At 33.4% G+C, this 16,838-nt stretch overlaps 1 pseudogene; it reads left to right on the top strand.

Moving 5' to 3' along the window:
• The first annotated feature begins 7,234 nt into the window (after positions 1 to 7,234).
• On the top strand, positions 7,235 to 15,473 carry LOC114735477 (serine/threonine protein phosphatase 2A 55 kDa regulatory subunit B beta isoform-like; annotated as a pseudogene).
• The last annotated feature ends 1,365 nt before the right edge of the window (positions 15,474 to 16,838 follow it).

Here is a 16,838-nt window from a genome sequence, read left to right as displayed (position 1 = left end):
TTGGCAGATTGTGACCCATAAATCAAATATCCTAAAAACCTATCCAAACATCCCATAACATGTGCAACGTACTTTGAAGTTATAAAAGCTGCCTAGCCACTATTGAAACGTGGATTCAAATAGGCACCAAGTTTTTGTAACATCTTTAAAATGCACCAAATTCACAAACAAATCAGACAAAGTAAAATGGAAGAGATTCACAAAATCACAGATTCTCAAGATCAAAAATCATTTACAGAAGCTTTTAAAATCCAGATTCCTATGCTTCCACGACTAACCTCAGGTTACTTATAAAAGGGCAACAATTGTGTAAACATATATATATATATGTATGTATGTATATTAAAAAAAAAACAAGGTTATTACTACCTCCGATCCTTAATATAAGACCCTGTTTGACTTTTATTTTGGTCGTAAATATAACACCTCAATCTACTTTGTCTCTCATATTTATACATTTTATTCCAAAGTAACCCTTTTAACAATGATAGTTCTAGTCAATACACTTGATTAGTAAGGATATTTTAGGAAAAACAACACTTATTGAGGACAAATAACTAATTCAACTTATTTTCTTAATCTCCTCAAATTAGTCAGTTGGCTCTTATAATTAGGACCGGAGGTAGTATTAATAAGCAATTACATTTGACCCTTTTTGGTATCCTAAACTAACACGTAAGAAACTTATCCTTCAACGATAACCTACTCTTGCATCCACCATCCACAAATTCATGAAGTTCAACGGATTCCAAACATTCATCTAAGCATACATCTACAACAAACATCATGGTAGTATAAGATATGTACCAAAGGAAAATAAATATGGCAACGCTTCTCCACAACCAACCCAATTTTCCGATCATTGCAAAATAATCAACATCACAAATTTAATCCATATGACATTTAAACGGGTTCCACAGTCGTCAGAAGTCACAGTGAAAATCCTAATGCAGTAACCTTTTTTTTTGAAAAAATTACAATGAGATTCTAAAAAAAATTACTGGTAAGTTCTGATGATAAGTGAGTAGTTATCATTTATTACTCCTTCGGTCCTTAATATATGACCTAATTGTTGAGTTGGTTTTGGTCATAAATATAAGACTCATTTATCATATTTATCAATGTTCTCTAAATTATCCCTATGGATACACTCTCAACCATAATCAAGGAGAAGAGGGAGATTGGGTATTAAGAAAGATGATTATGGTGTTTTAGCAAAAATGTGTCACTTTTCTTATAATTAATTAACTTACCTAACTTTCTTAATTTAATCAAATTAGTTAAATGGATTTTATATTAATCAGAAGAGTACTATGAAACTTGTTATTACAAGTTATTCTTTTGTTATTGAGATTTTTTGATAATTATATTCTTTGTTTGAGGCTTTATTGTAATTCTCCTTAACTTTTTACTCCGTTTTAGAAACCAAATTGTTTGAATCATTTGATGGTCATGGACGGCTTCAAACAATGTCCAGGCAACATCCTTCAACTAAGCTCTTCTTGTTGCATTATTGAAAGAAACAATCTTGGCACCATGAACAAAGACGAATGTATCTTAGACTATACTAAATCATCAACGCTATATTGTAAAGTAATAAAATTTAACCAGCACACTTCCAATAATAAGTCGGTGTCTTCACAAGAATTTTCTTTAGTTTTTTTATTAAAAAGGCCAAACTATTTTTATTAGTTTTTTTTCCAATTCGACAGTTGAAATAAGAATTTTCTAGATATTTTTATATATGCAGTGGTTTTTTGAGGGCACCGTTTTTTTTTTGGGGGGGGGGTGTTAATGATTGGAGAGGTGGGAGGCATGTGAGTGTGAAATAAAAGAAGACCATATGCCCTACACAAAGGGAGGTGTTTGGTCAATTCCAAGAAAGCTTTTGTTCATTCGACATGAAAACTTAACTCTTCACTTTAGGGAACATGTCCTCCTTCTAAGCAATCTCTCTCTCCAGCTTCCTCTTACTCTAATCCCATGTGTTCCAACTATCTTGTAATTATTTGAGTCTGATTCGTCTTTAACATAAAAACTAAATAACTAACTTAAAAAATTAAAAAAAAATAGTGAAATTGGTTACGTGTAACAAATATGTGTTGATTTCTCTAAAGTACCATATTTAATCATGTACATTAAAACTACTTCCTTACAAAGACTTCTTATAAGTTATAATCAATAAGATATTTTGAAAAAAACATAATAGATTTGAGAGACAAAATTTATTGAGGTTTTATATTTAGAATCAAATTCAATTTTTCAACTAGTTATTATATTTAGAATTGAAGATAGTATAAAAATTTAATTTAGATATTTGCTTTTAGTTTAGATATAGGATCCTAACTCACAGTATTGGTTTCTCAGGATATTTCCTTTAATCATTTGTAAAGAAAATTACCTCATATTATAAAAAAAAAAAACCCCATGTGCAATTTACAGGGATAATTTGAAAAAACAAAATGAATTTAAATCTTACAATTAAAACCAAGACAAACCCTTCCCAATTAGCTTTTATCTTTAGGACTGAAGAAAGTGTTTACCAACAAAAATATCACATCAATATTGTAATTAAAATCCACAAAACATTATTTGATATAATTTGAATATTTTGTTATCACACAAAGTCATTATACATTTAGAAAATATTAGTAAAAAGCTAGGGTAAGATTTTTTTTTCCCTGGGTCAAAAAAAGTGAGAATACAATGGGAGCTATTTTTAAATGACTCTTACGTTAAATTATCTGGCATATTTGTTGGACCAAAATGTGACGTAATTAAGATATTGATATTGACATTGTCAAGAAATTTCAAAACACATGGTGGAGTAGTTTGTAATGTTAGTGACATAATGTCTCCCATTGCATAGGGAATTAAACAGTTATGTCTGCTAAAATTTAATAGATATATAAGTATTGAAATTTAAAAGATATTTTGTTTAATTAATAAATTACAAAAAGGTAAGCCTATTAAATTTAAAATAAAAAACGACTGGCAAAAAAAATAAATTGTTAAATATATATGGTGTATCCAGTAAAAATTACATCCAAAAAATAAAATCAGGCTAAAATTGTACCTAATCTTGTTTGCCTTTTTTTTTTTTCCCCATCCAACATCTTTATTTAACATTATTATTAAACTCTCGCACAAGGTTTTTTTTTTGTTTTTTGAGCAAAAACTTTCGTACAAGGTTACTCAAACTTTCGTACAGGTAAAGAATCGCGTGATGCTAAGTCATTAAATTATTCTAGTTATTATTTCTGATTCTTAATATAAGATTTAATTAATTAATTTAAAAATATTAAGAAAATTATTAAATTACTTTAAAGTATTTATATTTATTAATTTTTGAAAACTAATTTGCTTCATTTATAATTGATATATAAACTAACGATACAAATAATTTTAAAAAAATATGTAACATGTACCCCAGTTAATAATTTAATAATTTTTAAAATTTTTTAAATTAATTAATTAAGTCTTATAATATAAATTTACTCTTGCATGCCTGTAGAGTAGGCATAATAATGACATCAATTTGAGCGTAGAACGTTTCATACTTCAGATAATATTGATTTGCGCTCTAATTAATTTAACAATAAGTCCGTCCTTGATTCGATAAGTTTGGATAAGAATGAGGAAAATTTCCTCACCTTCTTCATAACACATGAAAAAAATTAAAATATCTGAACGGCATTTTGACTTAAGAAGAAAAATCATCTCATTAGTGTCAATAACTTTGTGATTTACCGGCAGGAAAGCTAATAAATCGAATCTCAGTATAAGAGTTGGTTAGGAGATTTAATTTAATATTATAAATATAGGGACTACTTGGGTTTTAGAAAAATTGTTTTAATTTTAAATATAAAATCTCAATTCATTTTATTTTTAAAATTTATAATTTTTTTTCTGAACTATTCCTATTGGAAGTTTCTATTAAAGAGTAATTTCAATACAAAATGATATTATCTCTAGTCTTTTAATATAAAAGTTAGTTGACTAGTTTGAATAAATTAAGAAAGTTTGTCAAGTTACTCCTCCGTTCCTTAATATAAAACCTAATTATTGAGTTGGTTTTGGTTCTAAATATAACACCCATTTTTTATATTTATCAATTTTCTCTAAATTACCCCTATGGATACTCTCTCAACCATAATCAAGTAAAAGAGGAAGAGGGGTATTAAGAAAGATGATTATGGTATTTTAGGAAAAACATGTCACATCTTTTATAGTTAACTAACTTACCTAACTTTCTTAATCTAATCAAATTAGTTAAATGTGTATTATATTAAAAACCAATGGAGTAGTTATTTGTAATAAATATGTGTTGTTTTTTTTAGAACACCCTTGCTATGTATTAGCTATGATTACTATCTGATAGAATATTTAACATGTACAATCACTATAATGACTATTTTGAAAAATGATTAAATATGAGAAACAAAGTGAATTGAGGCTTTATATTCAGAACTAAATTGAAAATTAAATTAGCTCTTATATTAAGGATCGGATGTAGTATTAAAGAGGATGCTTTAGAAAAATCAATACATATTTTTTAGAAATAGCTTACATAACTAATATTTTTAATTTTTATAAATTAATTATCTAGTTTTTATATAAAAAATTAATAATAATATTAATAGTAAATTCACGGCAATGGTTTACTTAAATAATTAATAATGAAGCTTTATTCCCTTGGCAAATCTACTAAAGTTCATAATGACTTGAGTACTTTTTCTAGCAACTTGGGGAAGGAAAAAAAGACTAAAGAGGACGTGTTCATTTATTTATTTATTAAAAAAAGTGTCATGCAATTGTGAAAGAAACATCATCTATCGCAATCAAGTCTTTGATCCTGCACTCTGTCCAAAAAAAAAAAAAGAAGTCTCTGATCCTGCACAAGTTTGGGTGGTGTGGTGCCTCACTGATGCTCGCTTTTGTATTTACTAGGTCATTTATTTTTTTTCCTAGCTATTAAATCATACACTTTTTTAAATACCAGGAATATTTTTAATAATAGAGACTAATCTTTCTTAAAATATTAAGATGACCAACTTCTTTTAACTAAATTTGCTCAAATGAAAATTAAAAGTTGAACAATAAATTATATGTGTATTTATATATTATAGGCTATGTGACCGCATACTGTGATGTTAAGCACCAAGTTTTAATTTGACTTCCAAGAAGGTTAATCTAACTTTCAATCAAATGTCTTGGTTCTTACACACACGCATGCAATCATATTAACACTTTACTTAGGCTTAAAACTCCATCAAAGAATATTATGTGAACTGTGCAACAGACAAGAGTCTATCACTAATCTTTATATTATTAGGGGTATTCAAGCCCGGCCCCTCCCGGTCGGCCTGTTCCGGTCCCGGCCTTTATTAGGACGGGATGGACCCGTCTCGAAATTTTTCGAGACGGGACAAAAAAGGGATCAGGATAGGACACGGGACGGGGTCCCATCCCAGTTCCTTTTTTTATTTTTATCCTATTTATATAATATCATTTTTTTCATATTTTTTTAAGATTTGAGATTGTTGTATGGAACTATAGATATATATATTTAGAGCTTTTATATTTGTTGATGATTTGAGACTATTGATAATTAGAATTTTTAGTAAGTTTTTATTGTGTTAAAAGCTTTTGTTTAGAGTTTTTAATGACTGTTATATGTAATATTTTGGACTTTTATTTAAAGGTGCCCAAACAAATAAAAAAAATAAAAAGATATTTTTATAAGGCCTAAGCCCAAACAACTATAATTAAAAAAAATCAGATTTTATTAGAAAATAAAAAAATTTAAAAAGAATACATCGGTATGTCCCGGATCCGTCCCGTTTTGACCGGGACCAAAACAACATCAGAATGGGACAAGACATGGGACAAAAATCTATCCCATTACTGTTCATCAGGACAGAACTGGAATGGGCCTGTCCTGATCCCGATCTGTGATATAAATTATTTACACACTTTGAATGAAGGAAAAAAGAGACTGAGGCCAAAAAAGGAAAAATGGAGACAATGCATGTGCGAGCCTCTTTCATTAATAGCATTAATGGAACTTGCCATCAACTTCTACTAAATATCACATGTTGTTTTTATTTTATTTTTATTATTAATATATACTATTCCTGATCTTAATTATAAGATTTCGTTTGTAATCTATAAACAAAATCTTATAATCAGAACAGGAGGTAGTATATAGTTAGAGCTTGGACTTTGGATGATCAAATTGAAGATTTAATCATCTGGATGAAAACAATACTTCTCGCAAATTTATATTTATTTTTTATATTTTTGAAAAGATTACTAAAATTTTTCTGTTACAAAATTTATTGCTAAAAGGTATTTGAAATTTACTTAAAGACTTGGTTGTAACTCTTCTTTACCAATATGCAAAATTTATCATCAACTATGCTTAAAGGAAAAAAATATTTGAACGTAGCTGAAGATGTGCTGCATATAATTGAAATAGAATTATAGCTGTTAATTAAAGAAGCTAAGTTTTTAGACATTCTTGATGTTTTCATCAATTTCCTAAATTATTAATATTTTAATTATTAACTTTTGTAAGGTTTTCAACACCATAACATGTTATTTACTTTCTTGAGAATCCAAAACCATATATTATCTTCGTCCTAAATATAAATTCGTAGTGCAATTTATATTTAGGATTGGAAGTAATAATATTTAAATTTAAACATTAATATCAAATTAATATGAAATATAAAATTTATGACTAGATATTTTATTTAAAATTATGAATGATATAACTTGCTTAGTTACAAAAAATTCAGACTTGATATAGAATATATCCGTCTAAGGATAAATTCTTTTCTACAAAATCTCAGCCGCTGGATCATGTTATTGTTCTCATTTACCCCTCGGGAAATATCTTAAAAGGAAAAAAGGCAAGGACATATAAGTCATTTGAGACGGTCTCACCTCACCTTTTTATCTTTAAGACAATTTCAATTCCTTTTACAAAGTTCTTAATTTAATTAATCAATAATTTAGTGACCATCTAAATTATTCTTAACGTCACATGATTGTGCCACACAGCCATCACAGCCCGAAGAAAAGGGGATAATGTCCAAAACGTGTTCCAATCAAGATGCGTGATTCATCTAATTGCGTGACAGGCAGGTGAGGTTAGCATAGACGAGGAAATTATATGATTTCATGCGAAAAAAACAAAGAGAAGCGTATTATTGAGAGGGAGTGGACAGGGAAGTGTGTGTGTGTCTGTGTGTGGAATTGTGATTGTTTGTGTGTAGTGCCTCTCCAGCGCCAAGGAACGGCTTGCTCAGTCATTATAATCTGGAAATCCCAATTTTCTCCTTTTAGAGAGAGAAAATCTTGGATAGAGGATTGTTGTAGGAGGAGAAAGAGAGAGAAGTTTTGGTCTTTTGTGCGTTCCAATGGTTCAACTGGAAATCCAAAGAAGGCTGTGAAAAAAAGAGAATTTTTTTTTAATTTTTTGATTATTGATGATATAAATTTTTGTTTGTTTGTTATGGATATGGATGGGACTTTGAAGCTATGATCTTGTAAGCATAGAAAGCGATCTTCGATGCAGTGATCAGATTGGCTGATTCCGTCGTGTTTTCGGGGGCCGTTGATTCGTTTTCCCGGGAAATGAACGGTGGCGATGAGGTAGTCGCAGCTCCGGCGGGTCCAACGCAACCGCTGGAGTGGAAATTCTCTCAGGTTTTCGGCGAACGTACGGCCGGCGAAGAAGTTCAGGAAGGTAATTGGAAAATTATGCTGTATTGAGGAGACGTGTTTGTGTTGTGACTGGTTGGATCCAGTTGATGTAGTGTGTCTATGTTGGGATTAGGGTTCGGTCGCGTGATTTCGATCTATTTCTGGTCGTGCCTCGTCAGTCACTTGTTGTTTCGGCTTCTGGGGATGCATGTATCGGCTCGTGGGTCGTGGTGTAATCATTGTCTGTTTGTTGGTCTTTTTTTGATTTGGGTAGAGTAGTGGGTTTCCTGAGTGGGTTTTTTTTTCAACTGTGACCCGAAGGTCTTTATATATTACATAGTTGCCTTCGTCAAGGTTGTCTTGCATTACGGATTTACTGGATTTGAATGATTGCGTGTGGAGCTAACATATGTAAGACTTAATGGTGTTTATCGTCTTGTGTTTTCAGCTCGTGCTTGTGTTACGAGCACTTCACTTCTGTTGCCGTTAATTGGCTTCTTTAGTTTGTCTGGATGTTTCCATGAGACTTTGTGTCCTGTGACAAGATCTTCGTTATTCTATATGTCTTTTATCTATTGAGTTCTCCTTCTCATTCGGATTTTGCCAAGTTATCATTAAGAGTACGCAATACGGTGTACTAAGGGAAGGAGAGTGAGAAGGTGCATCTGGGTGGCTGCACTAAACTACGTGTTATAATGTTGACTCAACACCATGTCTTCTTTCTATTTAGATTTATCCTTATTCAATTTTTGGTGCAACCACTAATATGCTTCATGGCTGGGAAACATTGTCCTCGACTGGCTGTCTCTTAATTCAGACTCCAGATGGCTGTAGGCTGGAGCTGTGGTTATCTGACACGTAAATAGAATGATAGTTGAAGCAAGAACCTTTAGCTACCATTAGGAATTTGAACTCCTCGTTAAATTCTATTTTTTCTAATGAACTGAGTAACTGTATTTAGTTCGTGGGAGTAGAAACGATAACAAAATACTGCATTGATGTGTGTGCTTATCTGGAATGCCATAAGTAAACTCTCAGATTTTGTGGATGAGAGCAGTAAACTTGTATAGAATTCAATCGTTATTTTTCTTTCAGTTACTCTTTGTGTTGAAGAGGGGCAAGGCTGTAGTTCGTAAAGAAGAACTCATTGGACAATTAAAAAAAAACTAAATTTTTTATCAATATAGATGGAAAGTCCAGACACTTTTGGTCAGGGTATAAGAGAGCTAAGGATATTTGATGCTTAAATTTATGTGAGCTGTTTAAATTTATTTTATACTGGGGTATAATTGGAAGTGTGTTGTAGTCTCTCTACTTTACTAAGGATAATTTATTTTATACTGGGGTATAATTGGAAGTTTGTTGTAGTCTCTCTACTTTACTAAGGATGGTTCAAGGTGCAGAAAAGACACTGTTCTTGTCAAACATTAACTGAGATGTAGTTCATGGTTTATAAGGAATAGAATGATTGTTGATGGGGCTTTTGGGATTTAGGGTTTCTATATAGGACAAACTCTATACATTTGGACACCATCAACAGAGTTTGGTAATCTTCTGGTACAGAATTTTTTTCCCGACAAAATACTGATACAGGGTGATAGGCAGACCTATTTTAGCTTTTGTTGCTCGATAATGTCAGACCTGAGTGTGTGGCTGATTTTAACTTTTCAGTGGACATAATTTCTGCTATTGAATTTGACAAGTCTGGCGACCATCTAGCAACTGGTGATCGTGGTGGTCGGGTTGTTCTCTTTGAGAGAACTGATACAAAAGATGTAAGTCTGATTTTCAGTTCCGTTAGTTTCCATGACCATGGCATTAAAACTTGATGTTATGTACTTGAATATTTTAATATTTATGTGCACGGTACCATACAGCACGGTGGATCAAGACAGGATTTGGAGAGGATGGACTATCCTCTAAGTAGGCATCCTGAATTTCGTTACAAAACAGAGTTTCAGAGTCATGAACCTGAGGTAAATATCCTTCGCTAGTTAAGGCTTTTCCAATGCCCCCTGCTCACAAGTGTTAATATTAATGTATTATCATTTCTTTGTGCCAGTTTGACTATCTTAAGAGCTTGGAAATAGAAGAGAAGATCAACAAAATTAGATGGTGCCAATCCGCTAATGGTGCCCTGTTTCTTTCTATCCACAAATGACAAAACCATAAAGTTTTGGAAGGTATGAATAAATGCTTGCCTGTGGTTCTCTGAATGAATGTCTTCCGATCATGGATTACGTGCATTTTAACTTATTGGTTCCAGTTTGGTCCCTTGTTTATGTCTGGAATGCTTCGACAGCGTGTCTGTTTATGGACATATATTGTAGTTTGAGGCACTAGTCGGAATCTGTTGCCAGGGATTAGCAGAAACTTCCAGTTTGTTGTAAAATTTCTTTCCTTAGGAATATAATGAGAGCATTGTTCTATGAACCGGCGGACTTGGCATGTAGAGGAGGACTTCTTAATGTTCAAGATTTTCATTTCCTAGTTCATAGTGTTATGACCTCCTTTCTGGATGCTTTTATCTTTCAAGCACATTAAGTTTAGAATTGAAAGATGAATGTGCTTTTAAATATATCTTATTGGTCAAGCCCTGTGGACTAAAATGTCACCAACATTGAGTCTTTGCTCGTACATATACACGAAATGAATGTGGTTGGTTTTCATGTGAATTAAAATGAAGATCTATTTCCAAGGTCAATCATTTATTATTCTGCCCTTATGATTACTGAACAGGTTCAGGAAAAGAAGATCAAGAAAATTTCTGAAATGAATGTTGACCCTTCTAAAGCTATGGGAAATGGCTGTGTTGCTAGTTCCAGCAATTCATATAATCCTAGGACACATCTTGCTAATGGAGTGGATAATTCATGCAATCATCTAAGTGATGACTTCACATTTCCATCTGGGGTCATTCCCTCGTTACGATTACCTGTGGTAGTTGCATTCAGCCCTTCCATTTGCATTTCTTTTTTATAATATAATATTTATAGTATGAATTTCTCCTCCTATTTTCAACTAAGAAAATGAAAGGCCAGCATGATTCTGACAAAAGCTCTGCAATGCTTACAGTGGACCTGCTTGTTATTCTAGGAGAGCCGCAAGTTTTTTTTTTTTGGGGCCCCGCTTTGGGATTGGAGGAAATCATGTGCAAATTTATTAGTTGAAGCACAAGAATACCTGATAAAGATTGAGAAGCCACCTGAGACTCCTACTTAATCGAATTTTAGTCAATTTTGCACTTAACATCAATATTCTAAGCATGAAAAATCTCTATCGAAGTCCTAGTTATTAAGCATGAAACCATCAACTTCTCTGTCCCCCCCCCCCCGGCACCCTTCCATTCATACTTTTGGAGATTAGAATAATACATCTCAATTAAGTTTTGAATGTTTGATGAAGTTAACTTTTTACTTTCTGTGTTGATTTTTGCCCTTTGATAAAGTTCTAGTAGGTGTATGAAGCAATCCAAATTGACATGTGATTATGGGACATGTGAAAATGGCTAATGACGTCCCCCTTCTTTGGTGTAATATTATTCTTGAATTTACAAAGACAAGAAAGTAAGAAGAAATTTTGAACGTACAAGCAGGTGTAGGAGTGTTTTTCCTAGTGGAAGCAACCTGATTTTGAAACTTCTCTCATTTTTGGTTATAACCATTTGAAATGTCCCCCTTTTCACATACGCTTTTATTGCTATTGCAGTGGGAAAGGAAGGAATTCACTTTGATATGGCACTTGCCTTTCAAATGGCACTGGTCACTTGCATTTTCGGAAAAAAAAAGAAGAAAAACGTTACTGAAGGGGAAAAAAACGAGACACTAATACTTCATTTTTGTCTTAATTATTCTATTCATTACAGTTTTTGTGTTATGTTTCTTACACTTTAGAAGAGGGGAAGGAGAGAAAAGATGTTGCTGCTGTAGTCTCTTTCTCAATCTCTGACCTTGACAATTGCTTGTTGGAGACTTAGCTCATTGCAATACTAACCTGAGTCATATAACGTGTAGGTAACCAGCCATGAGACCAGCCTGGTGGCTCGATGTCGTAGAGTATATGCCCATGCTCATGATTATCATATCAATTCTATTTCAAATAACAGGTGAATATTAGAGAGACAGACGGTTCGTTGTGAAATCCTTTTCCCCCTTCTGTTACCTTCAAGTAACAATTGACTGGTTATGTATTTTGTGTTGATGGAGTGTTACTTTAAGTGATGCAGTTACCTTGTAAAACTAAACATGTTTCATTTCATGTAAAATGATGTGATCTTTTTTTTTTTTGGGGGGGGGGGGTGTATTGAATACTGATCAAATTGGATGATTTCATGATGCTCGCTTTTTGTAGTGATGGTGAAACTTTCATATCAGCTGATGATTTGCGAATAAATCTCTGGAACCTGGAAATCAGCAATCAAAGTTTTAATATAGTTGATGTAAAGCCTGCAAACATGGAAGATCTGACTGGTAAGCTGCTACTGCCATATTTTTCATGAACACCGATAGGGTTGTATTTCATAATTTTCTTTGTCTTCTGTTATCTGAGTTGCCACCAACAGGTTCTTATGAAATCTTGATCTTTTGAGAATGAGATGGAATCATAGGTGCGCATAGTAGCCTTTTTGACTGGGTGGATTTTTAATTTATGTCTTAGAAATTATGATTCTTTGTTGGTCATGATCAACAGTATGGAGAGGAGGGACATCCTTGTTGGTTTTGCAGGAGGCTGGGTATTATGATACCCTCTTGTCAAGTTTTTATAGTTTAGAAGCAACTGATCACTTCACTGAACATTGCAATCTTTTAGAAACAATATGGCGGGATGATTAACTAGGTTGCTGTTAAATCGTGGAATTTTTGTTCACTCTCGTTTCAAGGACGTCAATTGATGTTTTAAGTTCTTTGAAACATCATGACCTAAGTCAGTTGTTTCTAATTTTATATGATTTTTTTTTCCCTTTTGAATTAAACCCTTTCTCTAAGGATGTAAGAGACAATGCATTTTGCAGTCCACTGATACATTACCCTTTTATCCTTCGGTTTTTTTTTTTGGGGGCGTTCTCATAATATGTTAGGGGGAAACGAGATCTTGTTTATTTTCACTCCCTGTTTTGCTCCAGTACACTAAAAACTTCTCTGTCTTGTTCCTTGTTCTTTGCCATCTTGCCTCCTATTTGACTCATTTGATATTGGCTTTGCAGAGGTTATAACATCAGCAGAGTTCCATCCTATGCATTGCAATATGTTGGCATACAGCAGTTCAAAGGGTTCAATACGACTTGTTGACTTACGGCAATCAGCATTATGTGATTCTCATGCCAAACTGTAAGCTTGTCTTTTGGTTATGTGTTTGTTTTTTTTTTTAATTCAAAAGGTTATCTTGTTGATTCTCAATTTTTTATAGGCTCTTAATATGTGTGATAGTGGGCAAAATTACAGGAACAAAGATGACTTATCAGTGTGCACAATCAAAATGATAATTTTATGAAGTTTATTCTACCTGCATCTGTGCAATTTCATATTTCTTGTAATCTCTAAGGGGCGTTGCCCTTTGTTTCAGATTTGAGGAACAAGAGGCCCCGGGCTCAAGATCATTTTTTACAGAGATTATTGCTTCTATCTCAGACATAAAATTTTCAAAGGACGGGAGATACATTCTTAGCCGTGATTACATGACTCTAAAGGTATTAACTTCAAATAAAAAAAAATTCAGTTAAAACTAATTAAAAGCAATAAATAGGTAAGAAATATACTTTTGTTTCCAAATATGCTCTTACAATAAACTAAAAAAAGATGAAAGAGAGTATGGGGAAATGTAATGAGAGAAAGTACGGCAAAAGAGAGAGAATGATAATTATGGGCAAAATTGGGAAGAAAAGTATTAAATGTTGAGATAAACCCAAATTGAAGCTTATAAAATAGACCACACCTCTCTCCAAATTTGAAGCTTGTAAATAGGACCAGAGGGAGTATTAATTTTAGATGGGGATGCTTTGGGCTTGCTGAATTTTTACAAGCAAGGACTTTTTTATTATTTAAGTTATCGATGAATTTCCTTGCTATGTTCGTGTAATAGTGAACTGTATCTGGTTTTCTTCGGGTATCTCCTGCTTATTTTGACTTCGTTTCATATCTGAGAGATCTTATTCAAGGATTTAACTATGATGTAACCAAATTTTGTGGACTGTAGAAAGAAATTCTGCGTTATCCGTGGTTTCTCATTCGTTATTGTTGTGCTTTTTTTATTTCCGTCAGTTATGGGACATTAATATGGATTCTGGTCCAGTTGCGGCTTTCCAGGTTCATGAGTATCTAAGACCTAAGGTTAGATTCCTGTTTATGGAGAAAGGATTAAAACAAATGGATTTTTGGTCCCTTGTTAAATCATAATGGGCTGTGCTTTGTTTCAATGTGCCAGTTATGTGATTTATATGAAAATGATTCAATTTTTGACAAGTTCGAGTGTTGTCTGAGTGGCGATGGATTGCGAGTCGCAACTGGTTCTTACAGGTCTCTGATGCAAAACCATTTCTGTTGCTTGGTAATTGAAAATGTTTAGTCTGCGTCTGACATTTTCTTTTCATTAATGTACCAGTAACCTTTTCCGCGTGTTTGGCTGCACCCCGGGAAGTACTGAAGATACAACTTTGGAAGCCAGTAAAAATCCAATGAGGTGATTTTATGGGAAAGTTCTGATGCCATGTATGATACATTAAGGCACTAAAGAGTAAAAGCACAGATGTGATTAACCTTTTTATTTCCCCAGGCGACAAGTTCCAGCCCCTTCAAGGCCTTCAAGATCACTTGGGAGTAGTTTAACACGGGTTGTAAGACGAGGTTACTTCTCTATCTTATCACTCATTTGCTCTTGAGCATGTTTACACAATACAAACTTATTTGTCATGACTCCCAACATTTGGTAATCCTAATAGGGGCAGAAAGTGCTGGGGTTGATGTAAATGGGAATTCTTTTGACTTCACAACAAAGTTACTGCACCTAGCGTGGCACCCAACTGAAAATTCAATTGCGTGTGCTGCTGCAAATAGCCTGTACATGTACTATGCATAAAGGAAGGATGCTTGAAGAGGACATGTCTTGCTCGCTTAACCTGCTCGTGGTTGCTATGGAGAAGGCTTCTGTTCCCCTTCCTACCACCGTTGAATTGGAAGCTACTTTGACTACTCACTACAAAAGTGCCCTTCAGAATCTTTATAGCAGGAAGCTTCTTGAAAAAAGAACCAAAGGTGGCTGATATAAAGTTCTCGGGTAGGCAGACATGATTTTGTTCCGGACTGGCGGCGTCTCTCTTCTTCCTTGTTCTTTTTAGTTTTGTCATTCCCCGTCTGATGATCCTAATATTCTTTCCCACCCCTTTTTCTGTATCTTCTTCTCTGAAAGAAGGTGCAGTTCCTCAATGTTTCAAAATTGTGTTTGGCTTGCAAGTGAAGAAGAAAACGTGATTGTAGCTCTCCTACAACGATACTAAAGGATGTTCAATATCTGCCACTAGGATTAAAGATAAAATGTAGTTTTTCCACCCTTTTGCTGGAATTTCTAGGTGGGATGAAGCAGTTGAATCTTGCAGTGCATCATTTTTTCATTGATTATTTTTGTGTTGGAATATAATTTGACAATGTTTTAGAATATACTTTTTTGTTGTATCAGTTAATTGTACAAGAAACCTAATAAAGTAATAGTTTTAGGCTACTGCGTGGGAGATATTTGTTTTGGATTACAGACATCTGCAAGTTTTGTCCAAGTTCCTTTCTTGGTGTCTTTAACAGTGTATTCTTTTCCATCACCATGGCCTTAACTTGTATGGATTTTCATACAGGCTCACCACATAGCTCTAATATGAAAAACCCTCAATGACAACCTTTACTTTTGTAAAACGAAAATGCTCTCAAAAATAACAACCTCTACTTTCATCATTAAGCACCATAAGGAGACCCACAACTATAATCTCTAGGTTCGGGTGAAAAGTATATTAGTGTGGCCAGATTTTTTTTTTTTTTAATATTTCGAAATAAGTCAGGAATTTTTATGTTTGAAAACAGGTATTAAAAAACTTAGAACTCGCTTGCTTAGTAACATAATCATTTTCAATCACACTAATGAGTGGATAGAGTGATGGCATGTGTTAGATCTGTATGCTTTCATATGACTGTGCATCTGATGAGCTGCTTTAAATTCCAACACCCCCCCCCCCAAAAAAAGAAAAAAAAAGCCCACCTGTGAAGAGCTGGACAGGCTGATTTCCAGATTCTGGCTGGGGTTGGAGCTTGCTGGTTTTGACATGGCACTTACTGTGAAATTTGCTTTCCTGGTGAGAGTAGTATTTTGGAAAGAAGGGACGTTGATGTAGCCGTTGGGAAATGGAAGATCATTTAAATTGTGTTCATGGCACAGTATGCTGAAGCAGGAAGCAGTGCAGGTAGTAGAAGATGAACTGAACTTGAAGGCAAGTGATTCAACAGTGAATGGATTATGGAAAAGGAGAATGTATTGGCTCCAATAGGCCTTGTGTTGTTTGTGAAGAGGAAGCGGAGTTTTTCTTTGCTATTGAAATTTGAATTTTTTGGAAGAGCTGTTTGGCAGTGTTTCAAAAGAAGGAAGTAGACATTATTGGTGATATAAGGAGACAAGAAAGTGAATCTGAATTCTCCAAGATTTTAGATGGAACCTATTATGGTTAAAAACAGTTAGTTAATTTTTTTAATTTTTTCATTTTACATCTTATCTTTATTATTGATTTTGTTTTCTCCTCTAACATTTTTCAATCTTTTTCTTTCAAATAAGTCATATTCCCACAAATTATTATCTATCAAAAATCCAGTTTATATTTGTAAATCATCCGAATCACTTGCCCCTCTTGTAACACCAATGCAATAGAACAGACAAGATTTAAGTGCCTATGCTGATAGCTAAGTTAAGCTCAATTTTTCGTTTCTATTTAAGCTTTTGAGCCTATTTCAACTGTGAAATTACAAATGTATTTCAGCGCAGATTTCATGATTGTTCGTCAAAACATCTAAGAGCATCCTAGAAGCTATTCATATGCATCTCAATAACTCATGAAGTAAAATTCATCCCTAATCAAAATAATGCTTTGAACAGTACCT

The sequence above is a fragment of the Neltuma alba genome, unplaced genomic scaffold (genome assembly GCF_004799145.2).
Source record: "Neltuma alba isolate B1F8T4 unplaced genomic scaffold, ASM479914v2 tig00013209_pilon, whole genome shotgun sequence".
Lineage (NCBI taxonomy): Eukaryota > Viridiplantae > Streptophyta > Magnoliopsida > Fabales > Fabaceae > Neltuma > Neltuma alba.
This window is presented reverse-complemented; position numbering and strand designations above follow the sequence as displayed.